The sequence below is a fragment of the Miscanthus floridulus genome, chromosome 7 (genome assembly GCF_019320115.1).
Source record: "Miscanthus floridulus cultivar M001 chromosome 7, ASM1932011v1, whole genome shotgun sequence".
Taxonomy (NCBI): Eukaryota; Viridiplantae; Streptophyta; class Magnoliopsida; order Poales; family Poaceae; genus Miscanthus; species Miscanthus floridulus.
Window position 1 is genome coordinate 68,382,013 of NC_089586.1, and position 6,689 is coordinate 68,388,701.

Consider the following 6,689-nt stretch of genomic DNA (forward strand, 5'->3'; position numbering starts at 1 on the left):
CGCGCATTTGGGCGAGCCAGCAGCGGCGAACATGGCCAGCAGCGGCGATGACCGCAGTCAGCGCGTGTGGCAGACGGCCTTGGCACGCAGCGCAATGCCGTGCGTGTGCACGGGCACGGCGGTGGGGCGCAGCCGGCGTGGCAGCGGGACATGGCCGACGCGGCAGTGCGCTGGCAAGCCAGCAACGGTGCCAAGCCAAGTGGTGACCGCGCCCAGAGCTCAGTCATGTGCCGTGCACTCTTTTTAAAGCAGCTTGAAAACTTGTACACGATGCTCCAAAGGCCAAACCAACTGTTCGATGCACAAGAGGGTACGTTGGGCTGTCGATCGGAGTCCAGATATCATTCCACTTCCTAAGCCGATCGCTCTACAATTATTGCCAAAGATGGCTTCGTCGACCTTTTTAAAACTTACGCAGAACGACGTCGATTCGAACGATTTTGCGTCGAATCCTAAATCCGACCTACGGGATGTACTAGCGGGTTATCCTTGTCCTCGACCGCACATGTTTCATCGCCGTTCGCAAAACGTTCTATACATTTTTGTTCGACAAAATTCAATCAAGTGACATGATGCGTAACATTGTTTCATGTTCCGCATATGTTTCAAGTGTCTAACATTGATTTATAATTCGTGTTATACATAGATGCACATAAATATGATGCTCATGCGATGTTTAGCAAGAACAGTACAACGTAACACCGAGAGTGTTACAATCTGCGAGCAGATTGAAGCGCCTCGCCGTCGTTGCCTCGTCGTCACGTCCGTGCTCACGTGCTTCGCCATCGGCGAACCGCTCCCGGTGACTCTGTGTCCGAGACCAAAGTCCGCACCCCGCCCGGTTGGCGTCCCCTCATCGCCGCCGCCGCTCCGCGCCATCACGCAACCACAGCGCGAGGCACGACAGCAGGACGCGGACGCTCTAGGCCGCCATGAATGCCTGCTCCGTGGTCATGGCCCACATGGCGAAGCAACAAGCACGACTTACATCCACGCCATCCACGGCTGGCTCAAGCTGAGACTGACGCTGGTCAACGGCGCCGCTGAGGCCTCCCCCGTGATAGCGGGGCTCGCTGCATTCGTTGACCGGTGGGGGAAGGTGCTCGACCGCGTGCACTGCATGGACGTGCTCAACAGCTCAAGTTGATCAAGAGCAACACGAGCGCAGCCCGCGCGATCCACGTGCTCTAGAGCTACGAGCTGCGGGTGGCGCGGTGCATGAGGCAGTACTCTGCTGATCCTTCTTTTTTGCGTTTGCACGGTGAGGAGCTAAACGGTTGATTCACGCTGTTTTGCTCCAAATTATTACATAATGCTAGTTTCTGGTAACGGACGATTCTTTCAATAGTATTTTACGTGTCCGAGTTGTTTCAGTGATATTTTTTTGATACACGATTCTTTGAGTGCCATGGAACCGATTTTCGCATGAAACAATCTTGCTCCACCCATTTTCAGGGCCGCACTCCGGCACGCCAGGGTGACCGAAACAGAAGAATGGAGATGCAGGAGCTGTACAACAGCCTCACGGCTTCCAACGAGCTGGTCAGGGTCCTGGCCAACCTCCTGGGACCCACGGGGGGCCTCAACCCGACGGCGGCGTCCCTCCTCGCCGCGCTGCGCTCCGAGCTGGACGCCGCGCGCCAGCTCGTGAAGCAGCACAGGCGTGGCGGCGGCGAGGACGAATACGAGCGCCTGCTGCGGAGGCAGCTCGTGGAGGAGGTGCGCGCGTGGAAGTGCAGGCACAGGGAGAAGGCCGCGGCGTCGGCGCGCCTGGTCGCCTCGGAGCTCGACGGCGAGCGGCGGTCGCGTAGGCGGGCGGAGAGGGTGGGCAAGAAGCTAGCGGAGGCGCTGGCGGAAGCGGAGGCGTCGCTGCGGGCGGCCACGCGGGAGCTTGAGCTGGAGAGGGCGTCCAGGGAGCGCCTGGAGAAGGTGTGCGACGAGCTCGCCAGAGGCGTTGGCGCCGGCACGGAGGCAGAGGAGGAGGAACTCAGGCGGGAAGCCGCCACCGCTCTGGAGGAGCTGGAGAGGGAGAGGGAGATGCTGCAGGTCGCCGACGAGCTCCGTGAGGAGCGGGTCCGGATGAAGCTGGCGGAGGCGAGGCTCCAGTTCGAGGAGAAGAATGCCGTCGTCGACTGCCTGCGCCAAGAGCTCGAGGCCTTCTTGGGCACCAGCACCGAACGTCGAGAAAAAAACGCCTGTCCACCATGAACTGGTGGCCAAGGATGTGGTGGAGGATCAGCAGCTGCAATTGGCTCTTGCCTCTGAATTCGGTGTCGACGGCATCGATCGTGTGGTCACAGAGAAGAGCGGACAAGAAGAAAATGCCGAAGCTGATGACGACTCGGAAGGCAGCGACATCGAGCTGAACATGGACGGCAACAGCTGGAGCTACACCAACACCTCCAGGTCCAGGGAGACGACGGCCAAGAACGCAGCGTCAGTGCACGGCTCACTTTCAGACAGAGCAACGGAATGTGGGGCCGACGCCGGCACCTTCGATCGGAGATCTGAGGCAACGAGGGAGGCACTGGAACAGGACTGGGCGGCGGACGGATGCAGTGACGACGGGACCACCATCAAGGACATGGACGAGGACGCGGAGAGGTACGAGGCGATCAAGAACCTCAGGGAGCAGATGCTGGCCGGCCACGCCTTTCTCTTCCTGTCCAAAGGTGAGGCCGACGCTGACAGCGATCGGCATCGCCATGGTTTCGCTTCTCATTTTGAAGACGGTGGCCTCTGGTGAGCCAAATTGCTTGGTGTTCAGCCGTTGATAGTGACACCAGCCCTCTTTCTTCAAAATTTGTGTACTCTCTTTTGGTTTTGTTGCTCCATTTGCACAGCACAGTTATAGAGTTCTTTTCCTCTGGGGTTTGGATCGATACTGTATTTCCACAGGAATCGTGGTTTCAAAGTTTTGAGGTTTTGGCACTGGCATTTTGCGTTTGGTATCACAATCAAAACTCAAAACTCACAAATGCCTTATTTCTGTATACAGAATTATAAACTTACAACCTTAATTAATGTTAGTGGAGGCCTGCACTTTAATACCCAAGAGACGTGCGAAAAAAATAACTTCTAGAAATTCTGATAAGAATAAAAAAAATCTAGCAATCGATTTAGCATACTTAAATGGCTAACCACCGGATCTATTATGTTTTTGAAAAATATTCACAGTATCATCTAAACTTGTATCCAAATTACACGTATACGCCATCATAAAATACAATTCAAATTTACATCTAAACTACCCGCTACGCTATTAAGTGACCCCTTGTAAGGATTAAATGGTCGAAGAGGTGTGTGGTGGGTTGTTGGGGGGATGGGGGGGGGGGGGGGGGGCTGAATTGTGCTCTAAAAAATAAAATAAACCGATAACCTTACGTTATGCAAACTGTAGACCCCTTAAGTACCTTTGGTTCCTAAGTTCTTCTAGAAAGCAATCTATCGAGTCCTTAGAGCCAACACACTAATCATCTCCTTAGCTAGGATCACACTTAAATAAGTTCCTTAGATAGCGAGTATGAAATCTATGCTAAGCACACCAACATAACACCTAGTTGTCACACAAGAAACGTACAATCAAAAAATAATGTAAAGCAAGTAGTGAGAAAGGTCGAGACAACTGGATTTTTTTCCTGTGGTCTCGGTTTGTTGCCATGGGGAAATCATATGATGAACTAACCTTATTTTCTATGACACTATAAATTGAAGATACATCTTCATGTGTAGAGAATTGTCAACAAGACAATAGAACAGAGGTTCATGAAGGGAGCTGAAACTAGAGGGCAACACCATGCCAACGTTGCAGATCAAGAACTATTAGTGGCGCTACAAAGCATTGTGCTGATCAGATCTATCTAGGCATAAGGATTCATCCTACCGACCAATCTCCCTATGAGGTTTAGTGTTTATGGATTTATCTAGCTAGTCATCCAGTATAAAGCTAGGTGACATCTACAAGTATCTTGTTAATGATATTATAAGTTAATCTTTATTGGAAACTTATTACACTTGAACTGTGCCATGTGTTGTATGTTGTGCTTCATCTAAAGTCTGTTTCTTATGTGATTAGATCACTACAGGAAAACCTCTGAGTGATCATAGTACATGTCCCCCCACAATCTCACACAAATATACACATGGGCCACTAAGGGCCAAATCCAAACTTCGGATGTCACATTTCCAGCCCTACCTCTCATACTAAAAATGGATTAACCTTTCATGTAGAGTTAACTAACATTTTTAGTTTATGCATCCATAAATCAACTAACTACGGATACACATATCTCTATGCTTAAAGCAGCAAAGAAGAAACATTGGGACCACCTTGCAGTTTATAGTTTTCCTCCTTTTTCCAAATTTCCAAAAAGCCAATGGCAAGCCAAATTTCTCCATTCACCCATTCTCCAAGCCCAAACTAGTAGCTACAAAACCAAATATGAATGCATGGGACAATAAAACACTAAGAGAGGTGAAATACAACTGTAGGAGAAGAGGATTAAAGTACATCACCTTAGACTTTTAGGAGATCCGGTTCAGTAGCATGTTAAGTCAAGGTTGATGATGAAGACTTCTCACATATGTTCTTGAGAAGCTTTGCATTGAGATTCAAGACCCTTCACCATCACTGTGAGAGAAGGATGGAAGAACCTTACTCCCACTCAAGTTCTTGGAGAGGTGGTAACCCAAGGTACATTTGACCAAGAAGAGGTTGAGGAAGTGGAGAAGGATGACAAGAAGAAGAAGAAGAGTATTGCATTCAAGGCCTCCTCTACCAAGGGCAAGAAAAAGAAAGAAGAATCATGTGATGATGAGGATTATAGAAGCTCAAGCATGGAGGAGGAAGAAATGGCTCTCTTTGTGAGAATATTTGGCAAGTACATGAAGAAGAAGGGCTTTGCTGGTGGAAGTAGAAGAAGAAGATCATCATCTAAGATGAAGGAAGGAAGAAGATGCTATGATTGTGGGGAGGTTGGTCATCTTGTGGCTAATTGACCCAACAAGAAGGACAAATCTTCCAAGAAAGATAAGAGGAGAAGAAGAAGAAGAAGAAGAAGAAGGGGCATGTTTATTGCATGTAGTAGGATTCAGATTCCTCCACAAGTGATGATGAAGAGAAGGCCCCATCCAAGTTTCTTGCCAGCATTTCTATTAACAAGAAGCCCTCCATCTTTGACACTCACACTTGCTTCATGGCCAAGGGACCTAAGGTACAATATGATGAAAGTGATAGTGAGGAGGAGGAGCTCTTGGAGCTTTTGCAAGAGGCCCAATCTCTCATGAACAAGAAGAGGGAGGAATTCAAAGAATGGCACAAGAGACATAGAGCTCTTGAGCAATCCTTTGCAGATAATTTGGCTACTCATGAGGCTCTACTTGACTCTAATGAGAATCTCAAGGATGCTCACTCCTTTCTTCATGCTCAAAGGGATGAGCCTATTGCAAAAGATAGCATACGAGTCACTTGTGATCTAATTGTTGAAAATATTTGTACTCCTATTATTGTTGCTACTAACCTTTCTTGTAGCACTGGCAAAGCTACCCCTTTGAGCGATCCACCACTGATTCATCTCCCATTATGGAAAATGAGACCCTCAAGAAGGAGGATGATGAGGTCACCCATGCATTGAACGAGGCATATATGAGTGAAGCACGCTTGTAGGAATGTCTAGGGAGCCAAAGGCTTTGCCTTAACAAGGAAGGCTTAGGATATGTCCCTATGAAATGCATTAAAGCTTATGTTTCTCACAACTGTTTGTGAAGAGCAATGGCAAGTTTTGCAACAAGTGAAAGCAAGTTGGGCACTTGGAGAGGGAATGTAAGAACAAGACTAACACCATATACTCCATCAAATTTGATTCTTGTTGTTTACTTTCCAAGGGTGCTAATGGTGTTTGTGCTAGGTTCATTGGTACACATCTCAATTATGCATCACTAATTAGGGTGTCTCCATTATTCTGTTTTGGCATAGTGATTGTTGGTTTTAACCCCTTTTTTTATAAAGACACTCAAAAGAGTGCCTACAAAAGATGAACAACATGACATGAAACAACCTCTAAAAATAAGAGTATACTAAAGACTAATTTGGTTATCTTCTTCCTCTAATCGTCCATCGAGAGCTTGAAAATCACATTCAAAAGACAACAAAGAAAAAGGATACCTACGAACACCATCGCCATCCAAGGCTTTGAAGACCGCAAAGCCACACATCATGAACAACGAGATCTAGTACTCATAAAACATTGGCTAGAGAAACCCCCCAAGGAATGTAGGCTTACAACCCTTCACCATTAGAATAGAGTGTTGAAGATGCCAGACCCTGCTATAGAATAGACAAAAAGAAGAGATAAGAATCACCGCATTGAAAGCCTTGCTTCCCATGACAAACACACCAATTGCCAAGATCTAAAAAGAACCAATAGATCTAACAAACCATACACTTTTTGGCCCTCGCCGATGTGGAATTGAATATCGTTGAGGTAGGAAGAGACTGAAGAGACCTTATTCCAATACGCCATCATCGCCACCACTTCATCAATAATTCTAAAAACTAAACTCTAGATGAATATGGATCAATAAAACCTAAATTTACGAAGGGGCTAGATTCCGCTTCTATGTAATGACCTGAATTCGCTACAACCTAGGCTCTCAACTTTGACCACCGACAAAGCTCCTAGATGAGCCCT

The 6,689-nt window shown here is 47.9% G+C and overlaps 1 pseudogene; it reads left to right on the forward strand.

The window, feature by feature from the left end:
• The first annotated feature begins 1,410 nt into the window (after positions 1 to 1,410).
• Positions 1,411 to 2,925, forward strand: LOC136463377 (uncharacterized protein At5g41620-like; annotated as a pseudogene).
• The last annotated feature ends 3,764 nt before the right edge of the window (positions 2,926 to 6,689 follow it).